The sequence below is a fragment of the Molothrus ater genome, chromosome 8 (assembly GCF_012460135.2).
Source record: "Molothrus ater isolate BHLD 08-10-18 breed brown headed cowbird chromosome 8, BPBGC_Mater_1.1, whole genome shotgun sequence".
NCBI classification, from domain to species: domain Eukaryota; kingdom Metazoa; phylum Chordata; class Aves; order Passeriformes; family Icteridae; genus Molothrus; species Molothrus ater.
Genome location: NC_050485.2, coordinates 33,343,403 through 33,365,922, shown reverse-complemented (window position 1 = coordinate 33,365,922; position 22,520 = coordinate 33,343,403). Strand labels below are relative to the sequence as shown.

Below are 22,520 nucleotides of genomic sequence, written 5' to 3'. Positions count from 1 at the left end.
AGGAGAAAATCCCTCGGCCAAGGAATTTTTTCAGAGAATGTGAATGCCACAGGAAACCTGGGCTGGCTTGGTTGCTGTACGTGGGTGGAGGATGCAGGAGCCAAACACCACTGCAGGTCCTGTTCTCCTGTAGGTGGGAAGATAAAAGGGCTTGGAAATGGATCTCTGAGCCCTCTTCCATGAAACCAGGAGGAAACCAGGGGATCTCCTCCTGCTCAGGGCTCACTGGGGGCTGTGAAAAGGGCTCCACTTGTGTTGCTGCTGCTGCTCTCCCCCTGTGGGGTTGGCACTGGGGTGGAATCGCAGCTCCTGGACCACTGGATTAGGGAAGGTGTCCCTGCAATGGCAGGAGCTGGAATCAGGTGACCTTCAAGGTCCTTTCCAACCCAAACCTGATTCCCACAGTGCCTGGTTGGGAATGGTCCCACTTCTAAACTGTCATTCCCTGCAAACCTCTCCATAATCAGTGAGCTCTGGGAAGGGCCATGGAAGCCTCCAAGGGAAGAGGGCTGGATGTGGGGTTCGTGGCTTGTGCAGAGTGAAAGAGCTGCTTTGGTGGCTCCTTCCACCAGACAGGCCAGAGAGATCCAGAGGGGAGAAACCTGAACAGTGAGCTGCAAGGAAACCTCTGCTGCTGCCTGTGTTCCTGTCTTGGTTTGAAAAGCCAGGTGTCTGCTAAGGAAAGGAGGAGCCTCTCTTGGAAAGGAAAATGTAAACCCCCTCCCTCTGAATTATTGCAATTTTGTTTCTGCTCTCAGGCAAAGATATGGGAGCAGGAATAACAGTTCATTATTAGGAAAACTAAAAATACAAATGTAATAGTACCAAAAAAAATCAACAAACCACCGAGAGAGTCAGACCATGCCCTGCCCCCTGTGTGTCAGGGGGTGGCACAGCCCCATCCCATGGGGGCTCAGCCCTCCTGCAGTGCCAGCTGTGGCTCTGCTGGAGCAGGGATCCTGCACAAGGGGGGAGTTTTCCTCTGCAGCTCCAGGGCTGCTGGAGATGGGCCTGGGCTCCCTCTGGCAATGCAGGGCAGCAGAAGCTGCTCCTTTGGGAATGCACTGGGCAAAGGCTGCTGTGCTGTCCCAAAGCTCAGATTGGATCCAGGTAGGAATGCTTGGCTCCTCCCCTGGGCGGAGCATCTCCCCCTGGGATGATGGATTGGATCAGCCATGCAGGGACACTCACTGGCCATGGACAGAAAATAATTAATAATTAATGGCCCATGAATAGAAGATATCTCCTGGAGGGAGGATTGGTTGTGGGAGAGATAAAGAAAACTGCTCAATGAACAGCAGACAACTGCCCCAGCTCTGACAGATGGAAATAGAATACAGCCTTCCATTTCCAACCTAAGGCAGTTCCCAGGCTGGTAAATGGAGCCTTGCCCTGGGTCTGGCAGCTGAGGGAGGAGGGAGGGAGGCAGGAAGGGGTGTTTTCCCCTCATCCCAGGCCTGCCTTTCCGACCCTTCCAGCCTGGATAGGAATGGCAGGACACCATGGAATGATTCAGTCTTAATCACCTGTGCTCATTTCCTGTGTGGATCTGCAGCGAGCTGCTCTGCCACATCCAAATTCCACTTTATTGCTTCTCTTGTTCTTTCTCTTTCCCTTTGTACTCCTTAGGTAGCAACTGCATTTTAGCTTGTTTTCAGGAACCAGCAGTAATATTTCCTGAGCCAATTCCTTTCTTTAATTTGTTGTTGTTTTGGTGTCTGACACATCCAGAGCTCTCCCTGGACTCCAGAGTCTCTGTACAGTACAAGTGTCTTAAGCACAGTTTATTTTAATCAGGCCTCCCAGAATTCAGTAAATACTTCAGGCCAATTCCTCCAGTAAATCTGAACACATTCAGCAAAAACATGTGCAGCCAGTGCTCAGACATAATTGCCAACAATTTCACACCCACAGAATCCTCGCTTGCCTCTGACATTCCCAGAGCCCATCTTCCCCATCGCTGTTTCCAGCAGGAACCCCCCAGTTGCTAAGGGGATGGAGGTTCTGATGCAGCCCTAAATGAAATATTTTCAGCACAGAGTGCAGAATTACGCATGTAGTTTTCTGGTTAATGTTCTCTGTGTCAGAGAGGAAGGAGCACGCTGCAGAGAGAAGCAGCTCTCCAGAGGTCTGGAGGCCAGGTTTGATCCAGGCACTACCCAGGCATTCAAAATATGAATTGAATGCATGTCTGCTGCATTTAACTGGAACTCTGACAATTACAGGCTGTCACAGGAGACTTCCACTCCTCTTCCTGACTCAATTACCCAGGCTCACGCTTCTCCTAAGATTGAGCTTGACTTTATGTACCATTGCTGTAAATAAAGTCAAGCTCGTTTTCTTTTTTCTTTGCTATTCTAAGGAAAAGGGAGAGGCTGATTTTAGCACCCAGCATCCAACTGAGCCCAAGCCTCAGGGGGAGCTTTTGGCTGAATTGCAATTAAGTATTTATTTTTTTAGCCAAGTTGTGGTTATTGATGCACTGAATTTTAACAAACCAAAAAAACCCCACTTCCCATGTTTATTGCCCACTCCCAAATCTTTGCTATAGGAGTATCTATCATAAAGTCTTAAAATAACAAATATACATAATCAACTCAGGTCCCCTTAAAATTTTACAGACACCAATCATTACTAGGCAAAATACTGCAGCATTCCACTGAGTTATGTTATTTCCATTGTATTTTCCATAATATCCTGCTCCTTATGCAGCCTTGTTTTCCTTATTCCCCATTTTTTTTGTGCTGAAAAGTTGTTTGCATTAAGCTGCTCACAAGTCCTGGTTCCTTTTGTGAGTGATCTGTTGATTGCAGCTCAATAATGTTTGAGAATATCAAATTATTTCTTGCATTTTGGTGGTGATCTGAGTGTGTCCCTGTACAATTCCTGACTTGTGTCCTGCTCTGGAGTTCATTAACTCTGCATGAGTCAGGCAGGCTGCACTTCCCACTTCCCCATGGAAGTGCTCCCCTTCTTCTGCTTCTCCCCTTTTCCCACTGGGATGGCACAGCAGCATTATGGGAATAAATCACCCAGGATTATTTTGTTCATGGTGGTGGAAAAAAGGCCATTCTTTATTCACAGAACTCCTTTTTATACAGTTTCACAGACCTCGTGTGGGACTCCAATTGGTCAGGAGCTTTCTTGCCAATTACTTTATTGGTCAGTAACAAATTGGTATTGATTGTATTGATTGTATCAAACTCTCAGTGTATAAGTGCTGAAAAGTTGTTTGTGAGAGATAGTTTTCATTTTTCTATCTAAGGTGTAAAAGCAATTTATACAGGTGTTAGTTGTTTTTCACCCAGGAATATTTTGTTATGTTAATGGGCTGCTCACACCAGGATTGCTTTCACATGGGAACCTGTAAAATGCCAGCTTGACTAAGAAGAAATGACAGGCCAGCCAGAGCAGGCCTGGTTTTATAAGGCTTTTTCAAATAGTTTTTCTACCTTACTGCAACAAAGGATGAGCAGATGATCATCCATGGAAGTGCTGTCCCACAGAAATGAAATCCCTCTAAAGCTGGGAAGTGCCCACCACAGTGCTGTGCAACTTTGGATGGATTGCTCCCAGATGTTGTGTGGAAGTGTTTAACTGAGCTGAATGGGATAAATGCCTGAAAAAAATTCCATATCTTGTGGAAATTCCTGCTGTGCTCCCATGGTTTGAGTTGGAAGGGGCCTTAAATCCCACCCAGTGCCACCCCTGCCATGGCAGGGACACCTCCCACTGTCCCAGGCTGCTCCAAGCTCCAATGTCCAGCCTGGCCTTGGGCACTTGCAGGGATCCAGGGCAGCCAGAAATGACAAATTGTGCCATTGCTGATGCTCTCATTAACTCCCCAGAGCTCCTTCAGGAGATGAAAAGTCTCCTTTTCACAGTGCAGGAGTTTTAACTGTGCCCTGGCTAAAGATTACCTCAACCTGCTATAAATTGAGATGTTTCACTAATTGCTTTCTTGGTTCATTAGCCAAATTGTGAGTCTGAGGGAAATGGAAAAGGCTCAGAATGAATTTCCCTTGCTATCCTTAATTTAAATGGTGAATAATAATTTAATGTTGAACAAAACATTTTGGGTGATTTGCTGTGCTGGAGCTCATTTTTTACCTTGGGATCATTTGCCACCTTTGAAGCTTTGTGGGGAAATGATGCTCAGCTCTGCTTCTTTCTGACGTGACACCAGGCAGCAAGGAATAATCATTATAGAATAATTGTAATAATCTCAAAATTTATTCAGAAGCACTTTTGTCATGGGAGGTCCCTCCTCAGATATTGTTTTAGGCAGTGAGATAAGAGAGATAAAAGGCAAAAATCTGTAAAGGTTTTGCTTCTGTGGATGCTGTGGCTCTATTTCCATTTCAGCCATGAAGGTGTCAAAACTACAACATGTCCCTGGTTTACTCCTTCCAACACTCAGCTGAAAATCAAAGATTAACTCTGAGCAGCTGCAGGTAACAAATTCTACTAATTCATCAAAGCCAACGCTGTAGAATTTAATCTGTTTTATGAAATTCCTCCCATGGATTGTTATGGCAGGGCTGTGGCACAGGAGGTCATTTGTGAGCTCTCAATTGCTGGTTGTGTGACAGTGAAAAAAGGAGGCCAAAAGAAAGGTTAAATTAAAGAAGCTCCTAGAAGCTATTTATGTGAGATGAATGTATATTATCTAAATTAATGACAGCAAACCTCCAATTAGCTGAACACTGATGCACAATTTGAGCTTTATAAGGTAAATGCATGTTTTGTGCAGCCAAAGGGTTGGGTGAGGAAGGTTTCACTGGGGTGGGGTTACAGGTAAATGAACATTTTCCTTTCTTGGGGCACAGTGACCTCACTGCTGCTGCTGACAAATCTTTACAATAAATCTGTCACTGTTTCCCAACATCAATAAGGAGTGTGAAACTTAGGACCTTTCCTTCTAAAATATCCTCCTATAACATGGGATGAGCAAAAACCTTGAATGTGCTGCTTTGTGTTTCAATAAACAACTTAATTTTTATTTTAGAGCAGAGATTTCCTCCTCAGACCAGTGCATGTTGGTTTGGCTGAAATAAACTTGTTTCTGTTTTGTTCATTTAGAGAATTCCTCTGTAAAAATACAACAAAGAGGGCTGCAGCTATCAACTCCTTCAAGGGATTCAAAGGAAATTTCTAATGGTTTTTGCAGTTTATACATGCTAAAATAATGGTGTAATGGAGTGATTTGATCAATTTACTCTTTGGGGAGGGTAGGATTTAGTTGTAGATCATCAGTTACTTCATTATCCTGATTATGGTCATTGAGAGTCAAGATTTAATTACATTTTGTGCAGAAAAACTCTATTTTAATGTACCCAGGAGCTTCACATCTCCTCATACCTCTTCCTATGCATCTTCTGAATTTTGTGATTTTAGGGAATCTCTACCCCATTACTTCTTTTTTTGACTTGCTAATGATTCCCAACTCATTTAGTGTCAGTATTTTGCAGTAATGTGCCCCTTTCAGGGTCATTCTGGGAAAATATCAATTCCTAGAGTACTTCTGCTCATTTAGGATGAGTTGAGGGAGATGTGGAAGCCCTACTCTATACTATTTGTTTATATTTTCTTTGATTTCTGGCTCTGTTGTTTTGTCACCCTGGTCTTCAGTCTTGTCAAGGTAATTTACGCTGGCTTTATATATTTTCTTCATATTATCCTCTGATGTATCCTAATCCTATCCTAATTTTGAGATGCCTGAGATATCAAGATCCCTTTTTAAAATTTAAGCAGCACTCTGGGTTACTCAGCACTTTTGTGCTGTGTGCTTATATTCAAACTCACACACTTTGTATTGCTTCAGTTGCTATTTTTAAGCTCCACGTACAAATTCAGCTTTCCTTGTTTTCACTGTTCTTTGTAAATTTTTTTGTTATTTTTTTTTGGTTTTTTGTTTTTTTGTTTTTTTAAGCTGAGATTTTCTCTGTCCATTCTGTCCAAAAATACAGAGGCTTTTATAAACAACTTTCCTTCAGCTTTTAGCTGGGGAGAAAAAAAACCAATTCAAAAAAAAATCCATAAAAACTCTCTCAACTTTAAAAGCATTAACTGCTGTTCTCTTCTGGAGAGGATGGAGCCAGGCTTTCTTTGCAGCCTCCTCCTCAGTCCCCAGGGTTTTCCCAGTAAAATTCCCTATTTTCCTTCTCTCCAGTGCCTTTTTCTGTGCCATTAGAGTGGGACTATTTTTCATGTGAGGGATTTTCTTTTGTTCCCTGTGTCCCACTCATGTTTCCCACTTTGTCTAAGTGGGATTGCTCTCTTTCTGAAAGCTGAGGGACATTTCTAACACACAGAATTGCAGAAAATTATTACATGTGTGCTTGACCCAGGTCACCAGCTGGTCACCACCCACCTTTTCCTTCATTTTTATTCCCCTACCTTTGATCCCAACTGCTGTTTATTCTGCATTTCTGGCAGGAGACATTTAGCAAAGGCTTTGGCTATAAGATGAATCCCCAAATCCACAGAGTTTCCCCATATTGTATTTTCACACTGAAATCCCCTTGAAAGGTCACTTGAAAGTTTGAAATACCAGAGCACTTTGATTGCTGTTGATTTTTCTCATGGTGATTGAGGAGCCATCGAGCTCATCAAGCTTTACTAAAAACACAGTCACTGGTTAAATTTCTCTTCTTGTGAAGAAAGAGCCCACTGAGCTTTCCCACACAGCTGCTGCTGGAACTGCATTCTTCAGGGATGGATATCCCCAGGAATGACACCAGGATCTGCCCAAATGGGGCAGAGAAGAAACTATTCCATGTACCTGCTGGAATTAAGGGAGAGCACAGCTCCACTTAGCCGTGATTATGATGAGAAATTAATTTCCACAGCTCAGCAGTGGTTGAGGTACTCAGTGCATGGCCCAGAGCATTTGTGGCTGCCCCTGCATCCCTGCAAGTGTCCAAGGCCAGGCTGGACATTGGGGCTGGGAGCATCTGGGATATTGGAAGGTGTCCTTGCCCATGTGTCTTGGTTTGAAGAGCAAGGTGTCTGCTGAGGAAGGCAGGAGCCTCCCCTGAAATGGAAACTGCAAATCCCCTCCCTCTGAATTGTTATAATTTTGAAATTAAGGGGCTCTCAGGCAAAGATGTGGGAGCAGGAATAACAGTTCTTTATTAGAGAAAAAAAAAGAAAATATAAAAATAAAAAAGCAGTAATACAAAACAACACCGAGAGAGTCAGACCATGCCCTGTCCCCTGTGTGTCAGGGTGTGGCACAGCCCCATCCCATGGGGGCTCAGCCCTCCTGCAGTGCCAGCTGTGGCTCTGCTGGAGCAGGGATCCTGCACAAGGGGGGAGTTTTCCTCTGCAGCTCCAGGGCTGCTGGAGATGGGCCTGGGCTCCCTCTGGCAATGCAGGGCAGCAGAAGCTGCTCCTCTGGCAATGCACTGGGCAAAGGCTGCTGTGCTGTCCCAAACCTCAGATTGGATCCAGGTAGGAATGCTTGGCTCCTCCCCTGGGCGGAGCATCTCCCCATGGGATGATGGAATTGGATCAGCCATGCAGGGACACTCACTGGCCATGGACAGAAGATAATTAATAATTAATGGCTCATGAACAGCAGAGATCTCCTGGGGGGAGGATTGGTTGTGGGAGGGATAAAGAAAACTGCCCCATGAACAGAGATAAGTGTCCCAGCTCTGACAGATGGGAATTTTGAATTGAATACGCACCCAGCTAAACCTGAGACACCATGGCAGGGGGTGGGATGGGGTGGGATTTAGGTCCCTTCCAACCCAAACCATTCCATGATCAAAATTCCTCTAAAATTAACTCAGAACTACACCCCCAGGGAGGTGACCTCTTTATTTTTGGGGCTGGTTTGTAAGGGGTTTGTTGAGTGAATCATTTTTGGGATCATGCTAATAACAGGCTTTCAGTCACCCCATAGGCTGTAGATGTGTTCTATGAGATAATGTATTTATGGGTTTGTTCACCAAGTTTGGCTCAAATAAAGATTACTGACTTCACAGGTTTATAGGCAGTCCAAACAATGGGTAATGTCAGTATAAGTAGCAATGGATAATTTCAGTATAATAACAATGCATAATTTCAGTATAAATAACCCTGAATTCCCTCAGGAATGGCTGAATATGGTTCTTTTGTAAAAGCAGTAACTATAACCCTACCACCATCAAAAATGCAAAGATCTAATTGCTTCTGAGACTTTAGAAAAATAATATTGAAGATTTTTGCCTAAATGGTGATTTCTCTCAGCATTGACCTGCCTGCCCATGAGTTTGATGCTGTTGTAGTTAATCTTTTTTAGGCAGAATGATGAAGTGTCTAAACTTCCCTGTGTCATCCCAGTGCCCTTTTCTCTTTGCCATCAGGATGTTTCTGTTGTCCCACTCTGAGTTCATGCCCTTAAAACACTTTTCCACTCACCTTCCAGGCTTTGAGGATCCAGCTCTGCACTGACAAAGGCAGAGGGCTGAATTATGCTAGAAAAATATTAATATTATACAGTGAAATTTTTTTTATCCTTGGGAGAAGATAAGATCATATAAATGAGGCAATCACTGCTGAGAAGAGAACTTAACAATCTTTCCTTTTTCCAGTACAAAATGCCAAGCCTTATTAAGGAAAAGGAAGATGGGAAGTGCTGTGTAGAGCTCAGTAGCAGAAATGTAATAGCCCTGTGTACCCCTCTTTGAAAAGCTGCAAGTTGGTTTTTTTAATGAGTGAAAAAGTAAATTGTATATTATTTTTTACAAGGAAATTAGCTTTTATTTATGTAAGGCAATCAGTGTTTATTATAAGTTAAGCATTTGGAGAAACAGATTTAAAAAATCCCTACATTCTCTTGGATTTACAATGAGGGTTATGTGCTTGGTTTTCACCACAGCTGAATAAAACCTCATCCTTCCAAAAATCCTGTTAAATATTCTTCAATTCTTGTAAGTATCCCTGAATTCTTATTAAATGCTCTTCAATTCTGTATAATCCTGTATCATCTTCTCTTTGGCAGCCGCACAGCAGCTGTTGGCTCGCTGTCCCTTGATTAATTCTCTCCCTGTTCCAGGGTGGAATACACCTAGTTTGTTTAGTGAAAAGGAATATGGCTCATATTTAAAAATCCCTTTTAATGCAGTTACAGCATCTTTGCAGATTTAATTAGGTCTCAGCCCCTTCCAAATCGCTCAAGTCAAAGGTCCCATCTTACTTGTCCCTGAGGCACCGTTACACCGAGTCCCCAGACGGCGCCGAGTTCCTGAGCGATGACTTTGCCATATAGGGGCTAATTACTTCTAATCTTACACATTGATGAGCCTGGATTTTATGTCTCTGAGCCACTGGGACTGGAACTGCCAAATTATCCTCTCCATAGCACGGGGGTTGTTTCTGCATTAAAGGGACTGGCTCCACAAATGACAGTCCCTTCCCACCAGGCGCTCGCGTTTGAAACCCTAATTATTGCTGGCACTGGCTGCATCCATGAGCTCCTGGTAATCCCTGTCAGGATCTGAGGCAAGCTGCTGAGCCTGGCTCAGCTAAGCCAGGGAAGGGTGAGCAGAGCAGCAGAGGGGAGCAGGAGCTGAGTCATGAGGGGACATGGAAGCTGCAGCTGGATATGAAACATCCTTGAGCTGGGCCTGGAGCAGCATCCCCGAGCCAGGCCTGGGAGAGCATCCCTGAGCTCAGCCTGGAGCAGCATCCCCGAGCCAGGCCTGGGAGAGCATCCCTGAGCCTGGCCTGGGAGAGCATCCCTGAGCCTGGCCTGGGAGAGCATCCCTGAGCTCAGCCTGGAGCAGCATCCCTGAGCCCAGCCTGGGAGAGCATCCCTAAGCCTAGCCTGGCAGAGCAGCTCTGAGCCCTGCCTTGAGCACTAGCTCTTTCATTTAATGAACAATAACTTCCACCAGGTCTTTAAAAGAAATGACTCAACACTTTCACCTTCTCAGAGCGGGAGGAAAAAATGTCTTTGGAGTCTATAATGCATGAAGGTGTTGGAAGCCTAATCTAGTATAAGCTGCCTTCAGCCAGGCCTTTTCAGCACCAGGGAAGAGAAATGAATGTCTAAAAAGCAGCAAATAGCTCCAATTGCACTCTGATTTCGTGGCAGTGTGTGCTGGAGGTCAGGAACATAAAGCTGTTTATTTCTCCCCACAAAGCAGAGGCTGTTATCATAACCTGCTGTAGGTGCAGGTATTGCAAACTTCTTCAGGGAAATATTGGATTTTATTACAGCATTACTTCACACCATGTAAGCTCCTTTCCCTGCTTCTTTCTGTTGTAGTCTTGACCTAGCCTTGGAGTTGTGTCCAAAAAGGAGGAGTTTTTTCCAGGAATCTGAGTGGAGTTACAGTAATTTGGGTTGAGCATTTACCAGATCTTTCCAGCTCTATTTACCAGATTTATCCAGCTCATTTACCATATTTATCCAGCTCTGCCAATGGACAACCATGACATGGAAGCTTTGTTAGGAAAGGAGAGGGTTGGGAAGACTAAGGTTTGGAGCTGGTGAAACTTTTAGTTGTCTATATGCAAGGAAATAAATAACACCTTGATTTAGCTGTTGCTTTTTAAAAGGCAACAGGGAACTAAGTGGAAAAAAACCCAAACACCAAAAATCCCCCAAACCCCACGTTCTCAACCTTGGAAATCCTGGGAAAATCCTAATATTATCACAATACACAGCCAGAAACACCAATGTACACCCAAGGCACAGAAACATCTTGTGCTCATTTCAGTATTTTATTGAAATATAAAAAGACCATTATAAATTAGAGAAATCCACATAATTTTGACTTAATAAACTTCCCTTAACTATTGAATGAAGTATATAAATCTAAATTTATACATCGATCAGCATTAAATTTCTGGCCAAGGTGTTAATCCCAACATTCTTTTAACTAAGGCTAACTACATTTAGAGTAATAAGATGGTTTTAAATCAATATGACATAGACAAGACACATCCTCCAAAATCATGCTTTCAGTTTAGGTTGTAAGAAATATTTTTGCCTTTTTATTTAAATAATGAGTGACTTGCTGGAATTATTGGGATTTTTTTTAACATCATAGATGACCTTTATCCCACTAAGCACCAAAAAGTGCATAAAGTGCATGTACTTCTGAGCGTATTTGAAATTTTTTTTTTTGAAAAAAATTTTAAAGGAAAAAATTTAAAAGCTTGGGTTTTAATCTGTTTAAAGAGGACTAACCTTTAACCCAATGCCCTTGCAGGTATCCCTGCAGTGTTTGTCTGTCCTGTGGGCTGCTGTTGGTTGGGTTTAATTTACAGTAAATTCTCCTGTTGTAAATATTGGCCTTTTTGCCTCCCTTGACTAATGCAGTGCTCTCTAGAGTGAATCCCTGTGTGTGCACATCTGTTTAGCATTCCCACCATCCAGATTGCATGGGTGAGTTCGAGGAGAGAAAATTCAGGATCACTGAGCTCCGTGGTGCAGAGTTGGAAATAAAACTGGCCTGTTTACTTCCTCAGGGTGGGACAGCTGCTGGAGTGCTCCCAGCACACATTTTTACCTGTCCTAGCAAAGACCAGGCTTTTCTCCATTTTCCCTTTGGATATAAGAGCCACCAAGGGACCTTTTTGGAGGATGGATGTAATGGATGTAAAAACACATCCATTACAAACCAAAAAAAAAAAAAGCAAACAAAACAGACAAAGCCACGTCTCATCCTTAAAACCAAAAACCAAAAAACCAAAACTACACAAACCAAAAAACCCATCAAATTAAAATTGCAAATTAACTCTGTGGAACTAATCCAATAGAGATATCTACCTGAGCCTATTGGTCCAAGAAAACCAGGATAAAAAGAAGATATGGGTGCAGAAAGGGTGCACTCAGTTTGCTGAGGGCTGCAGCCATGTGGGTTGGCTGTACAGTTTCATATCCACATTTCCAGCAGCAGCTTTCCCAGAATAAACTGAACCTTTCACCTGAGCTTTGCTGCCCTTGGCTTTGGGCAGATCCTGACCTGGTCACGTCCCAGCACAGGGCTGGGAGCTCAGGGTGCTCCTTGTTGAGCCTGAAAGGGCTCAGCCATGTCCTGCAGGTCATTCCCAGGGTTTGATGGAACAGGGAGTATTAATAGTGAGCAAAGAGGTTTCTGAAAGCACATCCAGCAAAGTCTTATTACAGCATTACTTCACACCATGCAAGCTCCTTTCCCTGCTTCTTTCTCTAGTAGTCTTGACCTAACCTTGGAGTTGTGTCCCAAAAGCAGGAGAGATGTTTGGGATCAATTCCATCCCAAAGCACCCAATAGAAAGGCTGGATGTGGAGGGTTTGGCTGGGGGAAGAGTGCAGCTGAGTTATTTAATGGTTTGTGTGTTGGCTCTGGATCAGAGATTGTTGTGGAAAGGAACAACTGCAGGACAAACAAAGTGGTGCTGGTGGCAACTGTCCCCAGCCACCTCATTTGCCTTGGAGAGAGAATTGTTTCAGCATTTGGTTGTTCTGAGCTGCTCAGCTATCACTTCACATGGCATTATTCCAAGCATTCTCTGCAGTAAAATCTGGGAATCTGATGCTGAGTCTGTCACATTTAGGAGGGTGACTGCTCCAGCAGTGCTTTGCTCTGTGACTTCTAACAGTACAGATGGTTATGTCTGAGGTACCCCACTACCAGAGTCAAGCAGCTGTGGCATTATTTGATTTTCTCCAAGCCCCTCAATTTCCATAATCTTACCAGGAGATTTCCATATATTTTTAGAGAATGAAAACAAGAATGTGAAATGGAAAATGCAGGCTGACAAAAAGAGGCCATTCCATGAGAGCTGACAGAACCCATGAGCCCAGACCCAAATATTGTTCCTCACTCCTCCTCATGTCTCCTTTCCCTTCCCCTCTTCCATCTGCCCCTGTGCCTGCTCCCATGACAAGGGAAGTGTCCTGCCTGAGTGGGAAACGTGTCCATGGATCCAACAGGGATGACCTGGTCAGCTTCTGTCTGTGGCATCCTCTCGTTCCCACAAATCCACTGATTTTCGTGGTCAGCTTGTTGGGACATCAGCTATCAACCCTTCTGTCAACTTGCTTGGAAGAGACCACAACTTCAAAAATCTCAGGTTGGGCATAAAGAAGGATAGGGCATTAATCAAATTCCTTTTGGAAATCAGGCTAAAAATGTGATCTAAGTAGAGGGCACAGTGCAAAAGTTGTTGGGTTTTTTTGTTGTTTTGGTTGGTTTTTCTTTTCCTTACTTGTTTCACATGCAGTAAATAATAATTAGGAGAAAAATCAGGACTTCTAAACCACAGGGTCAAATTTTTTGCAGGGAAATTTGTGTAATGCCCAAGAGAATGCAACAAGTTTTAAGTTTGTTCCTATGTCACCCTTAGTGACATCATCATTAAAATGTAAAGCTATATGAATGACTTTATCCATGCAAGTAGCTCTTGAAGGATAACTATTACAAAAAATAACTATTCACATATTGAAATATTTTTCTGATTGGCCTGGCATTGGATTTGCTGGGGGGAGGTGTGTGTATTTTACAAACACAGCCTTGGAGAATGAGGAATTACAGGACAATGCTCTTTCTTACCCATCTGATGCAGCTCTGGTGTTGAATGCAATTATTGTTGAATGCAATAATTTGATATCTGAGCTTATTTTTGCACAAGAACTGGAATACACAAACAGGTTTGGGTGGTTGCTAGGCAGCAGCTCTTTCCCTCTCGGAAAAGCAGTCAGGGCTGCCTGGGCTGGGTGCTGACAGCCCAGCCCTGCTCCTTCCCATCCAGGTGACATCCACAGCCAAAAGAAAGCTGGAGAGAACTCCACGTTTCACCCCAAAAAGCTGCCAGGAGTTACAGGTTTGAGAGCTTTAACGTTTAATCATCGATTCCGGACTTTTCTGCACCATTTCAGAGCTCAAAGCCTGAGTGATTAGAAAAGAAAAAAAAGGCAATGGCAAAGGCCAATTGTTTTCTGCTGAATCTGGTGATAAAACCAACAGCCCCCATGCCCTGTTTTCATGGTCATATGACAACATTTTTGGTTTAATCTCGATTATTTAATCTCTATCTGGGTTTCTCCACCGTTGCAATGGAATCCAAAAAGGGTAATTTCAAGATGAAACAAATGTGGGTGTGTAGTAAAAGCACGTTATGAATAGAGATTTGGTTTTCTGCTTTCCCTTCCAAAGGCAAATTCAGGTAATAATTCACCAACTGGAAAGTTTTACGTGGTGGAATAACTGCAAAGTTCAGCTGTTAGATTTCAAATAGGGGCAAGTCCATGGCAACTGAAATAAATTTAGAGGGAGCTGCAAAATATTCTTAAATTTTGCAAAACAAAACTATTTGTCATCACACCAGCGACTTAGAAACTGAACTTTTGAGGCCTCATAGTTATTTAAATCTTGCCTATTGTGTTTTTATCCTGTGAAAGCTGATTTTTTTTTATCTTGGTTTTAGCCTCCTGCATCCCCTCTTATCAAGCAGTTTGTGATGTCTGTAATCACAGCAGTTAATGTGAGAGGTTTCCCAGAAAGAAAGAATAATCCCAAGTATAACACAAAAAATGAATGCTTCTATTGTACAAAAGCAACATGAAAAGTCTGTATTCAATCTGGCATGGCTGGAAATCCAGCAAGTTTTGTTTTGTTGTACAAATCGTTCAGTGTCAAATTTGGCTCCTGAACATCCCATTTCTTTGTTTTGGAAACAAAATGGGAGTGATAGAGATATGGGCTGGAGTCACTCCTTTGATACTTCCACAAAAACATCTGTACCCACGGCACACATCATTTTCTGGAGTCACTGCTGTTTTAAGAGTATTAAAAGAAAAAAAAAATCAATAAATACCATTGTTACGCCAAAGCATCTCAAAAAAACCCTGCAGCAGGACATAAATTGAGTCATGAAATGCATAACAGGCAGCACACTTGTCCTCTCTGAATTTCTCTTTCAAAAGCAGGTAAATATAAGAAATATTGAATTGGGAGGCTACACAAAAACCTCGAGCTCTTATTATGCACAAGCAGCTCTGGGCAAATGTGTACATTTTGTAATTGCTACCAGTTCTGAGCAACACAGGCAGAATTTTTATTTACAGAATCCATTTGTGCCATCAAACTCTATGCATGTTGTGACCTTTACATAAATACTCATAATAACACTAAAATCACTCTTCATAAATATAATTTTTGGCTGCAGAACTGCTTTGCCTTTGTTTGATTATGCACTGTATTTGTCATGTTTACAGTCACTTAAGAATTTTCTTGCTGTCTCAGGCATTCCTGGACTTCCAGAAATGGATGTGGTCTCTAAAATGGGGTTGTTTTAATGCCAGGTTGGGAAGGGGATTCTGAGAGGGGTGAAGGAAACCTTCCATCAGCTCTTTATGGAATGTTTCTGCTAATTACCTCTTTGTTCTGAGAGGATATTGGGTGCTCAGGGTCAATAAACCAAATAATATGACAGTAGGTACTAATGAATCTCAGTGCAAGGCTCTGAACCAGGAATTGTCTTCAGAATTCCCTAAAATTAGAAAAAAATTGGTGTTGATGTTGCCTGGACACACATCCTTTCTTTGTTTCTGTCTCCTGGTTACTTTATTTTCTGTACAAATTTCTGGCACATCCAGTGTTCATATTGAAATATTGAATATTTTTATTCAGGTTGGTCTAATCCAAAAGTCAGCACTACAAATTTCTGACATAAAACAGCCTCCAGTGAGTGCCTTGCTTGAGGTTTTTCCCCTCTCTTGCTTCCCATGCCAGGCCAGTGACACCTCCAGGGCAAAACCCCTCCCTGGGATCCCTGACCCCACTGAAGGGTTTGGTTAAAGAGATATCAGCAGTTTCCCAAAAGAATAAAATGGTCACCAGACAGGAATTTGGCAAGGAACCTCCTTTGGTGTGAGCACCTCATACAGGAATCAGAATTTCCCAGGATCTCCTAAGGAGGATTCCTTTTCTCTGAGCAGAATTTGGGGGTTTTTTGTTGTTCCTGCTCCTCTCACTGCTTTGCTAAATCCTTTAGAAAAATGTGTCCAAACTATAGAAACGTATCTATGTCCCAGGATCGTGGTGAGATGTATGGATAATATTGGATTGCCCAACAGCACATCACTGAAAATTAAAAAAAAAAAAAAAGGAATAAAGAAAGAAAACTTGAAGGAGAAAGGGAAAAGGGAGAAAGTGAAGAATTTTCTTAATTTTGTCTGTGTAATGGATATGCTGGGGGTGATCCCTGTCTTTTTATATTATTAATTGGAGATAAAGAGCAACAGCAATGCATAATGAAAACACCATTTTTTTTCACTTATGCATGGGTTTGAAGATCTAATTCCTGTGCTCTTTCCAGCCCCCCTGATGAGCACCTTGCTTCTAATAGCACAGATAATGAGACATTCATGACTTGTGGCTTTTTGATAGCAGACCAGAACCCATTTGTCCCTTCCATGGTGGATCCTGTAATCATCTCTGCAGGCAGCCAGCACAGCTCCAAGGTGTGCAAGCAGGGAGAGATAATTCACTTATCAAATCTCACTTGTAACAGAAGAAAATCCATCCTGACATGTTAAAAAAAAACAACAACAAAGAAAACTTTTCTATTTTGTTTACACAATGACTCCTTTTCAGGCTGCAATGATTTCAGGCTGTTAGGCTGGCTCTGATTTGAAAGCCTTCCCCACCAAGCTGCCTTAAAACACCATCATTTGGTGCCACTGTGTTCAAGTGCTTTCTTTTGTGGCAGAGTGCTTGTTTGTGTTGGTTTGGCTTTTTTCATGACAAGAGAGGTTTCAAGGAAAGGGCTGGAGCTGCTTTCCCTGCTTTGAGCCCGTGTTGCTGTTTGACCCCTGCTGTCAGGATGTGCAGGTGACACAGGAATTAGATCTTCAAACCCATGCATAAGTGAAAAAAAAATGGTGTTTTCATGATGCATTGCTGTTATTCTTTATCTCCAATTAATAATATAAAGACAGAGATCACCCCTAGCACATCCATCACATAGACAAAATTAAGAAAATTCTTCATTTTCTCCCTTTTCCCTTTCTCCTCCAAGTTTTCTTTCTTTATTCCCTTTGTAAGTTCAGCAAAGATGCTCTGAGAGGACTGAGGGACTGTCCCTCTGTCGGACTCTCTTGAGGAGCACATCCTGTGTGGTTTTTAGTGTGTTTGAGCTCTCAGGATGACTCCCTGTTCCCCTTAAGCATCCTGGTGAAAATTCCTTACACCAAGGCTGCTAAATGTGAAATCCTGCAGAGATTATCAGTGTAGCCCCTCCCCTCTTCCTTGAATTTAACATCATTCGGGAGGCTCAGGAGAATGTCTGGGAAGGACAACAAGAGAAGCTTCCTGGATCCCTGCAAGTGTCCAAGGCCAGGTTGGAAGGGGCTTGGAGCAGCCTGGGATAGTTGAAGGTGTCCCTGCCCTTGATATTAAGGTCCCTTCCAACCCAAACCATTCCATGTGCCTGTGTCAAGGCTTGCTGGAGACACAGCACTCTCTCCTCTAGCAACTAAACACATTTTTTGGTAAATTCCCTATAAATCATTTTGACACTAGCAAGGACTCTGACAAAAGGTGGAATTTTCAGCATTCGTGTCTCTACTTTTCATACCAGGAATGTGAACTTTAGCTTTGCTGCTCAGTTTTATTTCAGGTGACACCAGGCTCTGCAGTTTTATGATATCCTCTCTTTATGACACATGAAGAAGAGCAGAAGACACAGGTTTGGTTCTGGTGCTCATTCCAGCTTGGCTTTCATCTCTGATGCATCCACCACGTCTGGGAGGATTTTTTGGATGACTCACCTCAGATCTGAAGGTGTAAACCATGATCCCTCCCAGCCCTTACTGAGCAGGGAGCCTGATGAATCTTTAACCACGACACTTCTTTTTCCTCCAGGCTTCCACAGGTATTTGAATTTAAAAAAGCCACGAGGAAATTTAAACAGTTCTAATGTTTTAAACAGAGTCGAGTATAAATTACTTCCTCCAGTAAGAGTAATACAAAGGAAGAAAAGGCCTTAAAAAAATGTTTAAGTGAGACACTGTGTTAGCAGAGTGATTGCTCTGATACCCCACCCTGCAGCTAAGCCATCCCTGTCCTTTAGCTCCCAGGTGCTAAGTGGGGAATTTGAGGAATTTTTGGGAATTTTTGAGTGCTGTAGGGATCCTGCTGCCATGGACATGTCTGCCATGTCCCTCACCAGTCTCATGGATGTTGAGCTAAGATCAACAAAAAAGTAATTTTTTTGTAAAGTGGAGAAGGTTCCTCTTTTCATAGCAGTGTGTGTGTTCTGCAGTGCTGTTTGATGGTGTTTTCAGGGAAGCACTGGAGGTTCCTGGAGGCTCCAGAGTTCACTGTGAGGTGATGCTGATGGCTCAGAGGGGACAGGGGACGTGGTCAGTGCAGAGCAAGCAGGGCTTGGAGCAGAACAAGGGAGACCAGAAGTGCTGACACACATTTGAGATTTGTCAGCATGTGAACAGTAAGTGACTAAAATATGCCACTTTCCTGACAAAAACTGGGGATGAGGCCAGGGCCAGTGGTCTAAAGTCATTCCAGCTCTGCCTGGTGTCACTCTGGGTGTCAATCACAGAATGCTTGAAGTTGGAAAAGCTCTGAAATCATCGAGTCCAACCATTCCCCCTGCACTGCCAATGTCACCACTAAGCAATGTCCCCAACTGCCACCTCCACAAGATTTCTGAACATCTCCAGGGGTGGTGATACTGCTGCTTGCCCAGGCAGACTGTTCCAATTCTTGAAAACCCTTTTGGTGAAGGAATTTTCCCCAATATCCCACCCTGAGCTGCCCTGGCCCAGCCTGAGGCCGTTCCCTCTGCTCCTGTCCCTGTGCCCTGGAGCAGAGCCCGACCCCCCCGGCTGTGCCCTCCTGGCAGGAGCTGTGCAGAGCCACAAGGGCCCCTGAGCCTCCTTTGCTCCAGGCTGAGCCCCTGCCCAGCTCCCTCAGGGATTCTGCAGCCCCTGCCCAGCGCCCTCAGGGATTCTGCAGCCCCTGCCCAGCTCCCTCAGGGATTCTGCAGCCCCTTCCCAGCTCCTCAGGGATTCTGCAGCCCCTGCCCGGCTCCCTCAGGGATTCTGCAGCCCCTGCCCAGCTCCTCAGGGATTCTGCAGCCCCTGCCCAGCTCCCTCAGGGATTCTGCAGCCCCTTCCCAGCTCCCTCAGGGATTCTCCAGGCCCTGCCCAGCTCCCTCAGGGATTCTGCAGCCCCTTCCCAGTTCCATTCCCTTTCCTGGACACCCTCCAGCCCCTCAATGTCCTTCTCACTCCTGGTTTGTCATCAAACAGTGTCCTCCAGCCTGGCAAAGACCTGAACCACTGGGAAATCAGCATTTTCCATGGTTTTTATGTGAGTCCCAGGTTTTGCACAAAACCTGAGCTGGCTCCGTGTGGGGCTGTCCTGGGCCTGCCAAACATTCCCAGGCCGTGATTCCTCAGCAGCTCCCTCACCTTTGCCATCGATCTGGGCTTCAGCAGCTGATTTACAAGCACATCTTTGCTGAGCCATTATCTGAGGCAGCTGCCAGTTGGCCCGAGGCAGGATCCAGGCACTCCAGACGAGGGGGGAGAATCGGTTCCAGCTGCACTCTGTAATTAGGAAAACCCTGGGCTGCAGCCGGATGTCCAGATGCCTCACAGAATTCACAGAATTCACAGAATGACTGGGTTGGAAGAGACCTTCAAGATCATCGAGTCCAGTCCATCCCCAACAGCTCAACTCAACCCTGGCACCCAGGGCCACATCCAGGCTTTGTTAAACACACCCAGGGATGGGGACTCCAGCACCTCCCTGGGCAGCCATTCCAGAACTTTATCACCCTTTCTGTGAAAAACTTTTTCCTGCTATCCAACCTGTATTTCCCTTGAGGCTGTGTGCTCTGGTTGTGTCAGTGCTGCTGGAGAAAGAGCCCAGCCCCAGCTGAGCACAGGCACCTTTCAGGAGCTGTGAGAGCGATGAGGGCAGCCCTGAGTCTCCTTTCCTGCAGGCTGAGCACCCCCAGCTCCCTCGCCAAGGAATGCAGCATTTGCTTCAACAAACAGGATTTGTGAGGGGAGAAAATTAAGAAGAGTGAAGATGTCACAGGACAGAGGTCATGTGCAAGCAGTTGCTCCTCTGTTCCTCATGGCATCTCCCATTTTTAATTGACTGTGGTCGGAAGGGAAGGTCTGGGGAGGTTAAACCAATCCTCAGGATTTCAGCTTGGAGTGAAATAAGTTTCTCCTGCTCCCCACAGAGACAGAAAGTACTTGAAATGCCATTTCTTTCATGTTTTCACACCAGGGAAAAAGTGAACTTTGCATTTTGTTGTGTAACAAGGGTTCCAGGGCAATGTGTTTTGTCAGCAGTGAGCATTTGAACGCTCAGTGTGGGACATGTCTCAGCTAAAGCCTTGTACTCCCTGTAGTGCCTTCATTGCAAACACAGATTCAAGCTATTTTTAAAGGTTTGGGGTTTTTGGTTTTTTTTGCTTGTTCTCTTAACATGAATTAACAAACGTGAAACTTCCAACGATAGATTTAATAATACTGTGATAAATGCCTGTGCTTTTGCCACCAATGCCATTTAATCTGCCTCAGCAAATACATTCAATGAGTTGCCAAAAGTTTGAGTGTTTTCCAGCTGTAGGATTCATATAGCAATATGAGAATGTCCTTGCACAGGATAGGGTACAAAACGCAATGCAAAACTCCACTGTGGATGATTTAGCTAAAGAAATAAATATTTCCTCTTCTTCTTCTCATCTCAATTCTTCCTGCCTCTTCTCCTCCAGAAACAGCTACTTTTTAAAGTTAGGCATAAATTTACCAATCTGTTCCAAGGGATCTGTGGGATATTGGAAGGTTGTACCCACAGATTATTGCTAATCATCGGAGGTTACTTGGATAAGAATAATTTGCCTGTTCTGTGGACTTTGACAACTTGTTCTTCTTCAACCCTGTAGTCCTCAGTCTTTCTCTGGTGCTGGAAATGCATTTGAATGAAATTCATGGAAGAATGAGCCAATGGGATCTGATTTATCCCTGGACTGCCTCTGGATTTCCTTGTGCACCAGTTGAGATTCAGAAGTTGATGATCTCCTGTTGTAGTTTCCTCCTTAATCTGAGAACTGTGGGGTTTTTACTGCAAAGCATTTCAGGAAAATATTGATAACTTAGTGGAAGTTGTTGCTTTAATTACATAGGGGTTTTTATCAAATTTCTATTAATGTCCTACTCAATCCAAGATTTTCTTCTTTACCCCTCTCTGCAGGTTATTCCCTATTTAATTGCTTTAAAAAATAAATAAGAGCACGCATGGCTGTTCTTTACCATGAAGGTGCCCACGTGTGATTCACCACAGGTGATACACTGAAAATAACCTTTCCATGAGGCTTCCCCAGCAGCAGAGGAGGATTTTGTCCTTGGATCCTGTGCTCCTCACTGTGCACCATGGCAGGGTGAGGAGCTGGCTCCAAGGCATCTCACCTGTGTTTGGTGCCAGCAGTTTCCAGTGCTAGACCAGGTTCCCTGCCTTTGCACTGATGACAACCCAGCATTATTCCTTTGCCAAAAACCATGGAGTGAGCCCTCTGCTCTGGCTGTTTGCTGGATTCTGGTTTTGCCCACACTGTGGCTAATGAGTCCAGCTGCTTGCTCTGTGGCTCTGGACTCTGTTGCTCAATGACAAAAACAAACCTCTTCCTTCATGCCAGCTATGGACATACATGGTGGCATCTTGGAGATATGCTAGGGAAGCGTTAAAGTATATTTTAGTGTACCTTATTAAAACAAAAACTCATCAAACACCTTCTAAATGTTGTGGTGGGACTAAAGATTTCTTGAGGGATAGATATGATATTTTCTTCCTCTTGCCCTTCACCCAAGGAGATGAATTCTGTTGTGGTGGGTATGGTTTAATAAACAGTTCCTAAAGTGGAGATGATTTATATTCCTTTGTTAATATAATGTAACACATAAACTGAAATTCTGCTTAGCAAAAAATTTTCTCCTGTGGCAGCCTGCCTGGGTGGAAGAAAAATAATACAAAAGGTCTTACCAGTGGTGTGACATGTTGCTGTAAAACAACAGCCAGGAACGTCAAGAGATTTCAGTCCAAATGGAGAATTTCTGAAAATTAATTTTGGATGCTTAATACAAACTAGAAAGTAACGTAATTTCTGGCAAAACAGTTGACAACAGACGTAATGCATCAGTGCAATAGCCCAGACTGTGTTAAATGGAAATTAGCTCCATGCAAAAAGCTGCAGAGAGGGAATAGTGCTTGCAGAAAACAGCCCGTGACAAAAGCAGAGGTTGAGGTGCTGATGGAACAGTTGTCACTGAACTGGGAATGTTGTGATGTAATAGAATTTGTGGAAATGGTTTGGAATCACTGCAGATCTTTAAATGTGAAGGTTACTCAGTGCCAGTGAAATCCAGCTCATTGCTGGGCTGTCTGTGCTCCCCATTCTGCAGAGGGCACAGAAAGGGTGTTTGTTGAAATCTGTGGGAAATGGAAAGATAGAAACTTCCACAGACACTGAAGGGTTTGATCTGCAGCCTTGGA

The 22,520-nt window shown here is 43.8% G+C and overlaps 1 protein-coding gene across 1 annotated transcript in view; it reads left to right on the top strand.

Moving 5' to 3' along the window:
- C8H10orf90 (chromosome 8 C10orf90 homolog) overlaps positions 1–22,520 on the top strand; it is a 63,018-nt gene that overhangs the window by 7,301 nt on the left and 33,197 nt on the right.